Source organism: Egretta garzetta, unplaced genomic scaffold, assembly GCF_000687185.1.
Source record: "Egretta garzetta isolate BGI_Z169 unplaced genomic scaffold, ASM68718v1 scaffold248, whole genome shotgun sequence".
NCBI classification, from domain to species: domain Eukaryota; kingdom Metazoa; phylum Chordata; class Aves; order Pelecaniformes; family Ardeidae; genus Egretta; species Egretta garzetta.
The window spans coordinates 2,506,528-2,521,133 of record NW_009260596.1 but is presented as its reverse complement, the minus strand read 5'-3'; the positions used below and the strand labels follow the sequence as shown (position 1 = coordinate 2,521,133).

Sequence of the window (14,606 nt, the reverse complement as noted above, 5' to 3'; positions counted from 1 at the left end):
AGATTAAAAAGGACAGATGATCTCTGTTTTTCTTTGGAATAAACATGTTTCTGTGCTTTGAAAGCCCTTAAAGAATGTGTTTTTAGTGATTAGTGTGGATTCCACTTTTCATTATGCATCTCAGGGCTTCAGGTGATGTGATCTCTAGATTTATGTTTATTCTGAAGTCCATAAGACAATTTACAGTATCATACCATTGTAGTTACAGTCTTACAACATCTGAAGTGGCTTGCAGCAATTTCTGAGGGACTGAGGAAACGAATACAGGGAGTTTCCCAATTCTGCTCCACTTTAAAATAGGTTTTTTTTCAGAGTCTGTTTTATGTTCTTTTGTGCAACTCCGTCCTGGAGAAAGATTTCCTACAAGCAACACAGTTTGGGGCATTTTGTGTCCTTAAGATTGCTATATGATGTAAGTGACAGTGAAAACCCCAAACTTCCAAGTTTTTCATATACTTTTTGATATGAAAATGTCAAACCAATGAAAACCTCCCTCTCCATCAAACAATAAAGTGTTTGTTATTCTGGGTTATTTGTCTAATCTAAACTCCATCACAGTACTGAAGTGCATTGCTAAGCCACACGGCTGCCTGGAAAAAGAATTAATGAGTCAGAACTTCACAAGCACACATTCATTCTAAGTGTCAAATGCCAAGACATTATCACTTACTCTCACCTCACTCCTGCTGTCATTTCATTGCCAGTGTGAACACAAGCTGCAAAGGATTAACTTTTAACTTAAAAGTAATAAAATACAACCTGCTTCTCATGCTCACACAAAGCGTAGGAGGGACTCACTCCCAGGGCCTGACTGTGGCATTTAAAGAGGGGAAAATAAAACAACTAGGAAAGTTCTTGAACACCCACATCACTATAAGCCTTTCTCTTCTGTCCCATCTGAAGGAGCAAATTTGTAAAGGGAGCAGCAGTCAGTGAGAGTCATTTCAGGGAGGGCTAAAGGGTTGGTGAAGGAAGAGGCACTATTTATCCAAACACAGTTAAAATGAGATTCATGCTTGATTCCAAGATACCCATTATAAACCAAGCTTTCTGTCACCACAGCAACTTACCTAAATAGGTAGAATTTTTCTGGTGCTGTGTGCTGGGCAGTGGCTGCTGATGCCATCAGCAGGCCAGCAGCATCGTTAGGACCATCACTCAGCAGGTAAGAGGGAAAACCTATCAGAGATGTGCCATGACTCCCCATCTGCCCAAGGAATGGTAAGTCCACCCTTACAGTCTGAGCTGATCTATAATGTAAGGTGTCAGTAATACACATATGCTAAGTCTAGAGACAATGACGTATACACGAAACATCAAATACTTTGTTCACAAAAACATCCAGCAAACCAGGGACACACTACCAGTCTTGCCTTATGGGCTCACGGGATGTGGGTGAATAGGGACTGACCTAAATGTCTGACATAACCCTAGAAAGATTTCATCCAGACAAGGTCAACAGAAGTCATGCCACCATGAAAGACTGAATGAAAGGGGAGGCTGACATACAGTTTCCTGAAAGAAAAAAAAAAGTAAAAAAATAAAAAACAAACCAAAGAAAAGACCTTTGGAAGAAAAAAAGGAGTTATCAAATAGGAGAAAAAAAGAAGTTAATCCTTGAAAGAGAAGTTGCATCTCACTGCTAGCAATACACAAACCCTCTTCTTGAAAACTTTTTAAGTATTGTCTGTTAAATTTTTTATGTGGTTGTTTCCCACTGGATTTCAGCTGATTCACACACTGTTGCTACCTCCTCCTAAAGCTGGGCTTTAATTCTCTTAATAAAATTGTATCTTGAAAGGCAGACCCCTGAGACTGCAAAATGTAATGACTTGAGGTGAGCACCACAGCTTTTGTGTTGACAGAAAAAAGGAGCTGCAAAAAAAAATAAAAATATTATGTGCTGGCATTGAGCACGTCTGAAATATTTGCTTGATGTGTTTGTTTAGTGTACTGGAAATGTGCAGCTACATGGGGTGGAATAAATCCAACCAAGCTGCAAGCAAGCATTGAGTAGACAACTACCAGGGAAAACAGAACGTGGAACCATTTGGTCACTAGATAACCAGTTCATTCGGCATGTGGTGATGAACGGTGGCCTGAATGTGTTTAAAGTTGCCTTTAGTTTCTCTGTCATCTCTCTCCTGAATTTTTTCAAGTACCTACCAATATCACATCAGCAATCAGGCCTTCCAATGGTGGAATTTGGCTCTGCGTCCACCAACCCAAGTCAACATTTATAAAACATTTCTTCTGATTTCACTTACTACTCCTGAATTTTTCTATTTTCAATTTTGCAGAAATTGCAGGCTTTTTGCTATTTTATTACTGATGTCTCTTTAAATTGAAATGATAGAAGGATGAAATCCAGACTCCTCTGAAGTATGGGATTGCTATTTTTCCCACTGGCACTCCCTCTGAAACTGCAACTTTTTAGTTTGAGCTTTGATTCTCATGCTTCTGCAGGGCAAAATACAGAAAATCAAAACCTGTGTGTCTTGTTTTCCCTAATGACAGGCTGAACTGTCTTCATAAGATATTTCCTAACACTTCACTCATTCCCCCATTCAGTATGAAACTCTGTGCTAATACAGAAAGTCATATGTGCACCCTGTTGAGCAAACCTGATAAAGACAAAATTATAAAAAGAAGAAAAAAAAATGTACTGAAAATACCATACTTTTTAAAATTCTCTCAGATGAAATCTTGTTCCACAATTTCAGGCATCTGTAGAAGACCCAAAATATTGGACACAAATCACTTCTGCTCAGTAGTAGAATTATTATGCTATTATTTCAGGTTTTCTTGTACACTGCTTGCCAGTTGCTGCTAGTACACCAGATCTTCCTACAGTCTTCTCCTCCAGTGGCTGGGGCTGCAGATGTGTGATCAAACTGTTAGGCTGCAAATGCTTAGTGGGGAACTATGTGATACATTCCCCACGGCAGATGACACACAAGAATTTGTGCAAGTGAGCATCAGCCAGGAAATGCATTTTACATTGTGGTTCCCTCGGACATGGTGCCCTTTATGACAACATGCTTCCCTGGCCGCAGTACAGTGTCACTGCTTCTCCCTTTCTCTTTCCTCTCAGTCAGCTGTGCTTGGGCACGACTGTAACGAGCAGTTACAACAGCACACTCCAAGCATATGATCCATAGGCACTGCCACAGCCAGGTGTATATCTGGAGTGGGGTTTAAAAGGAGGAGACCCGTGTTTAGGACTTGGCGGATCCAGTGCATGTGAATAACTGGTGAGGTTGATGCAGCACTTGGATTTGTGGCCAGCAAATAACAAGTGGGCACAGGCTTTTCAGTGCAGAAAATATTTGTTCCTGAAGGAACTACAGAAGATAATATTGTTGAATCAGAGGGATGTCAGCTAATGTGGAGTTTCTGAAGCTGGGTGAGGGTAAGCAATAGGCCACACTAAACCCTTGCTATTACTGCTGGTTAAGATGAATCACAGCACTTTTTTAGTCTCTAAGTCTGTTTTGATATCAATTGCTACTACATCAACCATTAATTTTGTATCATTGTCATGCATTGCTATCATAATCACAGAACACCCACTTATGACCAGGCAGTACAGATAATACAAAGAACATGCAGCAGCTAGAAAAATAACTGCCTCTTTCACTGCATTCAATACAGTAAAGAAGAATACCATCCTCTTCATATCAATTTTCATACATCCAGCAAACTGAGAGCATAAAATGCTGAAAATAATGTATTTCTTTCAATGGGAAGAATGCTGTGCTTTTAAAGTCCAGCAGGAGTTAAAAGCTTTGAAGTAAATTGGTGTCACTGAGACACGCATCAGGGAAAAATACCATCAAAGCTCAGGCAAGGCAACAACAAAGAGTGTGGAGGTAGCTTTCCAGAGAATGATGTAGGAATGTGATTCCCCATGCGATCAGGTACAGTTATCTGGGATGCATATATACAAAAACCCAAGGCAGTTATTACAAACGGGATCACTTTTAGAGAGTTCTCGTCATCCATTATTTATAATTAAGTTCTTTGACTGGCAAGTAAAATATATTTCACTGTTAACATCCAAATGAAGGATGAGAGAGTAAACTTTCCAGATGTTGCAAAACTCCATTTTATGCCATCACATATTCCTATTGTTATAAGCCCTCTCCCAATGCTCACTTCTCCCCATTGCACAGGATTTACACAGATAATTGTAGAGAACTGTCATTTCAGCCAGAGAAACTCTGCTATTAAAAATACAGAAATACTGACAGGTACTAACTAGCAAAAATAGCTCAATGAAAACCCTTCCATAAGGACTTTTTTTTCCAGAAGAAGAGGTCTCAGTAAATGACCTATTTCTTCTCTAGTGGCAGAATCTAAATGTAGAAGGAAGAGATAGCACTGATGACAATAGCAGCAGCAAAAATTATCAAAGGCTTTAAAATAAATTGATAAAATGAACAAAAGCATCTAGCTAGGACAACATAATGGTCACTCTGTGTTTCAAGGCAAGTCAAATATTAAACTGCTGAACTGTTAGCCATAGTGTGCACTTTATCATTTAAATCACCCTTAGTACTAAAGGAAAAAAAAGCTGGAAAATGTGTCAGTTTTTAGGAAGACATCCAGGGGAAATCTAGGAAAAAAAGATGAATACAACAGATGCCAATACAGACAACATGATAGGAACTATAATAAAGGATGGAATTAATGAAAATAAAGATAAATGTGACAGAAAAGGAAGATTCAGCACTACTTTTGTTGGTGGATGCAATGTCTTGCAACCCTGTGAGTATTCCTATGTGGAATTAGTGAAAATATAAGGTCATGAAAATCTGGTTAACATATTATCTTGGATTTCCAGGGGACGCTCTGGCCTGATTCCCCCAAATCGTTTCTAAAGGAATTAAGTGGATCTGGAATAGAAAGTCATGGAAAAAGCAATAGGTAGAAAGATGGGAACAAGGGCCAGGCACAGTAGATCAGTTATCACACTGAAGGGGGGTAGCCACTGTAGCTGTGTTTAGTAGATCCTGAACTGTTCAGCATCATCCTGAATTATCTACAGAAGGGTGTGACTGAGTATATAACAAAATCTGCTGCAAGTATATCATTACTGAGGTAAGTAAAAAGTGAGTTGTGAGGAGCTGTAGAAGGACTTCAGGGTACTGATTCACTAGACAATACAACAGCAGATGGAATTGAATTTTGATAAATGCTAAACATCTCAGATATGAATCCTCACCCCAAGTTCACATGACCAGTAAGTGGCTGCAAGTTAGCTGTTGCTGCTCAAGAAAAACTAGAGTCACTATACATGATTCTGTGAAAAAGTCCACTCAAATAGAACATAATGAATTAATATGAAAGAAATAGAAAACAAACCAGCAGACATTGGTAATATACAGCATAGCATGCCCACATCATAAATTCCAAACAGAGTTCTGGTCATTTTTAATATATATAAACACAGGAAGAAGGAGGATAAGGATTGTAATAGAACTGTGAAGGCTTCCATACAACAAGAGATATCACAAATCAGAAAGTGGACCCTGGAGGACAGCCACTATAGCAGTCTATAAAATCATGACTAGCCAAGAGAAGGTGACTGAATTAGGAATAATAATTTGCTACTTTTCAGAACCCAAGAACTTGGAGTCAACCAAAACAGTTATCAGCCAGACCCTTCAAAAAAAAAAAAAAAAAAAAAAAAAAACCCAAACATCTATAATACTTGATCAACCTGTGTTTCTTATTGTCATGGGGTGTTGTAAAAACAATGGAAGAAAGGTCATTCAGGAACTATTAAACCAGAAACTGGAAACACCTGTGGGACAGGAGATTCCCTAAGGTTCAGACTGTCAGAAGCTGAACAGGCGAAGCAAGGGACCACTACACCACCCTTCTCCTATGGTGCCAGTATCTTATTAAGTGTTTGTGACTGACCACTGCCATGAGCTGTTTCTGTTCATGGTCCAGACGGTCTGGCTCCAGCTCTGTCCTATGTTCTTACTGATGTTGTTGTACAACATGCACTTAATTTCTAGAACTCTGGAGCATGCATTGGATATAAACTAATTTGCATTGCTACCTATGTTTTTTCTTACTGTAGAGGAAGATTTTTGGCTTGCTAAAAAAAAAAGCCAACCCCAAACTACCAACCACTGTTATGCTTAAATGCCCTTGATGTGCAGAGTCTCTTTTAATATTAAATTTGAAATTGCAATATATTTATTTGTTAATTACTCTTCCTGGACATAGTTTTGGCACATCAGAATATCTTCTAAATGTACTGTGCAAAAACTTAGATACCTTTCCACTTCTAATTTATTCTCAGTCAGCCATCATCACTATGGTAAAAGTTATTGTGGATAGTTGAATTACTGCTGATCTATTTCTTGTAGGCATAAGTCTTCATCTGCTTCAGACAGTTCAGACCATATATCTGCAAAAGTTCATTAACATGAACTTTAAACCTCTGGGAATTTATGGTTGAAACTCTCTAGATAGTTGTCTGTATATTTAATTTTATTATGCAATTATGGTGACAGTCACTATTACTAAAATTCATGTCAAGTTTAGCCGTGAAACTGTAATTCCCCATCCCTAACTTCCTCAAACCAGCTTACCTGAAAATATCCTCAAGTTAGGTGACAAATATATGAAGCTACCTCAAGAAATAACAGTTTTCACTTATATTATAAAGAAAAAATCAACCAGTTATTATTTCTCTGAAAGACTTTAACCAAAATATTTAAACTTTGTTTATCCCACAGTTGCTATGATATAGCGGTTGCTTATTATATTTTTGCTTTATTTCATGCTAGTGATTATATTTGAAGTTGTAAATAATTCCACAATTTCAGGATGCAAATATTCCATGTTGATAGTTCTTTGTAACCTTTCTAACAAGTTTAAAAGCTATTAAAAGGTTAAGTTTTCTAGTTTATCTAAGGTATTACCTTAAAGTAGACAGTAATTAAGAAGTAAACTTCCAAAAGTCAGTGTAAATTTTTTGTTATAATTTCTGCATGCCTGAGGTGAATAGAGTCTTTTTATGGTTTGTATTTTTTAAAAAATTAATTTGAGCTTCACCTGTAGTGAGAACAGTAATTTTTTAGCACCTATAAAAATCAGATTCTATTATCACTAGATATTTTATACGTTGTGAATCCAAGTGTTCTGAAGCCAAATGAGGTCTTGCAGCTACAAAACCACAGTAGAGATGGCTCTTGTCACCCACCCTGCCACACAAACAGCAAAAATCCTGAAAATTTGTGAAATTTTAGTAGGTGACTGAATGCAACCAGTGAATTTAGAAGAAAGGAGAAACATTAGAGGGGGAGCATCTGAATGGAGAACAACATGTGAATGAGATCCAGCCAGCAGCCATAAGCAAATGAGAACCGGAGGATGTTCTATGCCATAAAATTGGGGAATGAACCATGGAGATGAAGAGTGGGGAGGGGAGGGGAGAGTAGAGAGGAGAAGTAAGGAAAAGAGGGAATGGAATACCACTAAATGAGAGAGTGCCTGGGAAATACTAATCTCTTCAAGATGAAACGGCAAGCAATGTCCTTCGTGTAATAAACTAGAGCACCCAGCAGTCCAATTAATCTTGAACCATCACTATGCTCCTGTGTGGACAGCAGTACTTCTCTACATATGCTATAGGAAAGCAGAACATCTTCTTAAGTGTCCTTAGTGTCCAAAATCAAGAGGAGGCCTTGCATTAACCTTCCAGTCATCAAATACTACATACAACATGTAAATATCAAAACATTTTTGTTTACTTGATTATAAATAGCTGCAGAAGCTGTTGGCAAGATGAAATAGGATTTCAACTACTTTTATTCAATTAAGTTGTCCAGATTTAAAATCTCACTTCCACCTGCTTGCACTTTCTGTTACTATATAACACAGTTCTCTGGGAAACAAGGAAGTAGAAAGCTAATGAAGTCTCTAAACAATTATTTAGCTGCTTTTAATTAATTATGCCAGTATGAATTGGGAATTAGTAAATATTTTTCCTCTTAAACCTCCAGAACTTAGTACGATCCAAAAGGTTCAGAAGAAAGCTGTCAAACAGTAATACAAGCACAAAAATTCCTAGTAACTTTAGTAAAAATTAGATCAAATGTTTTATTAGGAAGGTCATTATAATTTAATTTATGGAATTAATTAATGAGCTTTATTTCTAAAAGTTATCAGAGTTCTCCCTAAGATAGTATAACTTTTCTATGATTCTTCAGTTGTACTTTTGTCCTTAGCTAAATGAATAACTATATGTTTTATTGTTATTAACAAAGACAGTAATATAATAGTCTCTGACTATGCTGAATAATCAAAAAGTGGCAGCTACTAGCGTGGAGAGTTACAATGCAAACAGACAGGATGGGGAACAGATAATATTTTTGAATCAGCAGGTTTGGTATCCAAAGCCAGTTATTTTTCAAAATCTGATGCATCAGTATGAAGTTAATATTGGCCTTATGTACATTTGCCTTATGCTGAGATATTGGTTCCATATTCTGAGCGATGGCGTCAAGGAATCAGGGCTCGTATTAAGAAAAATGAAATTTAAAAACTCAGTTGAAGGGTTGTTTTTTTTAACCAAAAGTAAGCAAACATCAATAGAGTACTGTTTTATATGAGAAATGTGTATGACACATGAGTTATAGTCAAATCATAGAATCATAGAATGGTTTGAGTTGTAAGGGACCTTAAAAATCATCTAGTTCCAGCCCTGCTGCCAGGGGCAGGGACACCTTCCACTACACCAGGCTGCTCAAAGCCTAATTAGAACCAAAAGAGATCTACTTTGAATTAGCATGCTATTGACAATAGCAAACAGTTTGGTCACAGAGACAACGTTACAGAACACATATACTTTTGTCGTAGCTATAGCAGGAATATAATTTTATTCTTACCATTATACAGTAAATGATGCTAGAAGGTGGCAAATTCCATACTTGTGATCTTTACCCATTACTGCAATATGGACATTCATTTACAAATTAAACAGACACAATTAGTTAATACCTTATAGGTAATTCAAAGGTTTATAAAATTACTTTAATGATAAATAGGATTAGGTATCTAGACTAGACCTATTTTGTACTTGGCTAACATAACCTATTATACCAATAAACATCTTAAGATAATATCTTTCACTTTATTACATGGCTTCTAAAGGGACTTTCAGAGTTTACGATGTATTATACATAAAGCCTGCTACCTACAAGAACAGTGCATTAATTACTAGGATGAAAAAACATAAACTATTTTATATACTATCTTGTAAAATAATGCCACCTTAAGGCAACCAGGGAGGAGGAATTTTATTTAGACATGCTTAGTATGATGAAACAGGTTGTAGTAGTTTGACCTATCTGCCTATGTGAAGGTAGTGATTTGTCACTGATATCATGAACTCTTTGCATCTCTACCAGTCACAAACACCATTTTCTGCCTGCAAGTGTAAAAAACCATTCATTTTTAACCAGCTGCCACACTACTAAACACATCAGAAGAAATGACTGCTCCTTGAAAGGAAATCCAGTGATGTAGCCTACCACCTAGCAAGAAAATAAACAGGCCAGTACTGGCACATATGCAGAGTGAAAGCTCACTCCAGGCTGGCCCTGCTGCTCTGTGCTCTCGGGAGATGCTCCTAAAACATGCAGTCTACACAGGGTAACAGATTATAGCAAACTGGAAAAAGCTTCAGTGGAAAACATGAAATCCATTACATCTGATTTATCCCATCACAATTGAATTACAGGCAGTACACCTCTGTTCACCATTTCCAAAATCTATCTAAAGGCTTTGGGCAAATAAAATAACCTCTGCACGTGAACATTTACCATTGCAGTCCTGAAACCACAGCAGTGACTAGAAGCCCACCGATTATCACACACAGGTAAGTGCCACCCATGCTACACATAACTAAAGGAAAACTGACCCATACATTTTAATTTGCTTGAGTATCACTACACTAATACTGTTGGTACTAAAGCAGAGACTGTAAATTTTGACATTTTCTATTCCCAAGTGTGATTTCAGTTTTACTTTCTTTCTGTTCATCTGAAATTAAAGCCATTATTCCATTTAAGTGTTACAGGACATTCTCAGATCAAATTCACCCAGTAGAAGAAAGTTAGGAAGTTATTTGCACTACAATTAACAAACAAAATGTGCCCAAGTTTCTCTTAGACATATGAAAAAAGTGAGTTCTTGGTGTTCCTGGGTTCCTAGAATGAGGATTATGGTACATGTACAGACAGTGTAAATTACTTTTATCAGCTTTTTTTTTTTTTAGTTAAGCTGATAATTGGGATGCATTCTACTCTTGCTGAAGTTTTGATTAATGCAAAGACTGCAAACATTAGCATGACCTTGCCATTCCCTTCTTTCTTCCTTTTCATAAGAGGTTCTTTTCTCCATTAGCAAACTGTGGAATAACATCCCCTTCGCTTACAGCTGTCTGGCACTGTCTCCCAAATGGCAATCACTTAGAACATCTCATCTGTCTCCTGCTCTTTGCTGCTACCTTACTGCATACACATGGGGAAAGGGACAGAAATAACTTAGAGCTGACCAATTTTTCAAGTACACTTTCATAAACCCGAATAAAAACCCTAATATTTTTCCTCTAACTCTTAAGAGAAAGTACTGTGTATTATCAAGGTCATTATTAATACTGCAGCTGCTGGAAAGACATTTTACTACAAAGCAAAGGAGGGAAAGGTGGAAGAAACACAAATAGATGTTGTGCTACTTAGTCCTCCCTTTTTATTGTACTGGATGAGTGACCACAGTTTATATGACTGCTGGTGGGCATCCAGTTGCAAATTAGCTATAGCAGATAAGTGAAAAGACTATTAATGGCAAAAATGGAAGCTGAAAAATCACAGGAGGAGGTCTATTTCAAGGTACAGTCTTGTTTTATAACTTACAAATTTTGATTTAGTCATATATATTTGCTCTTAATGTAATTCTTGATGTCCAAGAGCAGTAGCAAAGCCTTTTAACAGACTGCAAAAATGAGCTGAACAAAGGCAATCTGAATGCAAAGGCTGTGCATGTGGGAGCTGGCTGCAGTACTGTGGCTCTACTAGAGTAACCATCCAATAATGAAGTGCCTTCAGCCAAATTCAATTGGCTTTCCAGATATGAGTCAATTAAATAAGCAACACTCAGGAGTAAAGGTGCTGTAAAGGAACAAGGGGATGATGGCTAAACATATTATCAACTCTTAAAGGCTCTCTCTGAGCAACCTAGATGGAAATTCTTCATGGGCTGACTTAAGGATGAAATGTGTGTTTGTGAGTAACGCAGATTTCATTACGAAAATACTTGAAAACAGACACTGGTTTTTCTCCTTAAAGAGACAACAGCACGATATACCACTAGCATGTCAGAATGCTAGGGAATAGAGAAATCAAGTGTCTGCCCAAAGTGCATAAAAGAAATCAGTGCAAGAACCAAGTACAGAATTAGTCTCTTGGCAATTTCAGCTGCCACCTTTAAATCAGCTCATCTACCCTTTTTGTTCTATTTTTTTCCCCTAAGGATTAAAAGGACTTCAGTTTCTAGTGTGGTCAGCCTGGTACATTTCACAGCACTAATTATCACTTTAAAAAAGAAAAACACAATGTAGAAAAACAGAGTAGATTTTCCGCATTAAGAGTAATTGGCACCATCAGTGAAAAGTCAGCACTTACACTGTAATGGTCAATTCAGCAAACACATGTCTAAGTGCCAAACCACAAGCACTAACAATTCTGTAAACTCAGTTAATTGCTTCTTTTAGGGTTGAGATCAGACTTATTTTTATCACTGAATTAAACTTCCACATTAAAAATAACTTAGATAATTTCTGTTCCTTAAAATTTTATAGATGAGTCGTAGGCTGAAAGACAAACATTTTTTAAGTACATATTGAAAAGCAAACAATGTAACAGCAACTGTACATTGTGCACAGATATTCTGGGCACAAGCTCTACTCTGCTTCACTGAAATAACTTCAAATCTGGTACAATTCAGCAGAATCCACCCATCATCTCCAGTTTATTTTCTTGATGGAGATTTACTGCAGCAAGCCAAAATCCTTCAGATCTTCCTCAGAAAATTATTTTCCATTTATGAAAAATGTGCCCTTTTTTTTCTGACTGGAAATTTATACTTGTAACTATATTTTACTTGAAATTGCTGTTTCCAGATAATAGCTTTACACTTACTAATATAGTTAAAGCAAATGCTGCCAGACCTTCTCCTGCCTTTTGTTCTCCCCCTATCCATAAAGCAGCCTTCTTCATTCCCACGTAAATGGTATTGGACTTGTATTCCCTATGCAAAACAAAGGAAAAAATTGCACTACAAAATGTGACCTTTTTTTTCTAAATACAGTAGTGCCACTTCCTTCTCACTAGTTCTTTGTTTTACTAAAGAACAAGTTGAGTGAACGAGGTAGTTGTTTTCACCCTGGAGAACAAAAGGCTCAGGGGGGACTTCACAGCATCTAAAAGGAGGACAGAGGCTCTCTTCATGAAGAGCTACATGGAATGGAAAAGGGGCAACAGGTAGAAGTTGCATGGGGAGAGGCTTCATCTTGATATAAGAATTTTTTTAGAGTGAGAACTATCAATCACTGGAACAATCTCTCCAGGGACATGCTAGAGTTCCCATCACTGGAGGTGTTCAAGATGCGACTGGACAGGGTGCTAGTTAATCTCATCTAGGCTCCGTTTCCCATGAAAACTTGGACCAGATGATCTTCTGAGGTCCCTTCTAACCTGGGCTTTTCTGTGATTCAGTGAATCTAACTGTCTACTTACCCCTTATATCACCATGTGCCTGCCTTTCTCGCAAGAGTAATTCACAGCACTGGTATGTGAGGTGTGCAAATAGGCCTTAAATTTTTCTGGACAGAGTAGAATACACTCTTAAAATATGTGAACCAAGGTCTACTTTATGTTGCTCTTACAGGTTGCTAATATCAGAATTAGATGGAGATGATAACATTCAGTGCAAACACAGGCAGTATTTATTTCTGTATCACAAAATTGCATAGCTTCGCAAGAGCTTTGTCACAGGACCCTACGGGGAAGTTTTAAAAGACAGCCATAGTAAAACCCTGACACATTGGTGAAAAGCAGACAGAAGATACTGGAAATCCAAAACATGGTGACAACAATTCACAGAAATGTAGGGGTTTTCCACTGGAAATTCTAGATTATCTCGTCTAGAATTGGAACAAAAAGTCACACACTTAAAAGATTTTACAAACCAGAATATTTTCAGAAGCTCTGTCATGTGAATAGTTCTTGCTCACCATCTGTCACGTTCACCGCTATCTGGCAATTCCAGCACTACCCAAAGGCAGCATTTAGGGTGATTTGCTTTCTGAAGATTTGCATCCAGACAGCTGACTTTGGACTAGGACTGACATGCATAAGACATTTTGTCATTGTGGATAGTTTTTTCCACCCATGCAATCTGAGAAGATAAAATCCATCTTAAATTTAATTACTGTGGTGTTCTGGTTACACATGTTAGTAGCTTGTGTGTTTGTTTAATTTTCATTGGATACCAACATAAGGAACCATGTTTTTCATTTAGTTTAAGGTTTCTTCTATTCCAAATTATGCAACAACCAGACAAACTGAATGACAGCCTATCCCAGTACTGCAGTTCTGGTTTGACAAATAAAGGTTAAGCACCCATATCAAATAAACATAGAATGGCAATCTTTCAAACTGATAAATATGGATAGGTGAATGTTTTGTAGCTGACAACTGAGAAACACAAAATTACACATAGGTATCTTGCAACCTCCACTTTATCTTCAGGAAGCAAACATATGACACTCTGTAAAGTTACATAAAACTGGAAGCAATTAATAATCTCTTTCATGTAACATATCAATACATTGTGAACTGACTACTTCCAAATATCGAATTATGTATTTAGAATAGTTCCTTTAAAATTGTAATTTTAAAGACAGTGATCTTACTTTTTGCTGGAATTCCACAATGACCATACTTTCATTTCTAATACGACAGAAACCCACAGCTTTCAAATTATAAAACAAAAACAAAACCAAAACCCCGTAAATTCCTTTTCCAAAAGTCTGAAATGGAGAGAGGAGAAATAAGTATTTTTGGTCATGCTTTAAAGAAGGAAGATTATCTTTGCCCTAACCAAAAGATAATAGGAACTTCCATAGAATATTTTATTTCTGCAATTCAGCATTTTCTACTAGAAATCATTCCTTTCCAGAAAATTTCAGATCATATAACAAGATTCCTGTAAATCAGGGAAGTAAATATCAGATATGCACCAAACTGCATTTGCTGCTGGCTGCACAAGAAACCTGTGGCAGAGCTTGGAACCAAAGCTTTACTTCCACATTCCAAACCAGCTGATCAAGCAATGAACTGTTCTTCCTCACCGCACTGGTTTTATTTACAGTTCACTTTCTGGTTAAGATGCTAGAAAAGTGTCCAAACTTAAGAATACAAATGCAGTTTTCGGTATCAGTACAAGAGCATATTTTATTAATTCTATTTATTTTTTATATTTTGAAAAATTCTGTTAAGGAAACAGTACATGTTTAATGA

At 37.2% G+C, this 14,606-nt stretch overlaps 1 protein-coding gene across 8 annotated transcripts in view; it reads right to left on the bottom strand.

Moving 5' to 3' along the window:
* The window catches only part of RGS7 (regulator of G protein signaling 7), a 265,953-nt gene that overhangs the window by 93,622 nt on the left and 157,725 nt on the right, over nt 1–14,606 (bottom strand). The window lies entirely within an intron of this gene.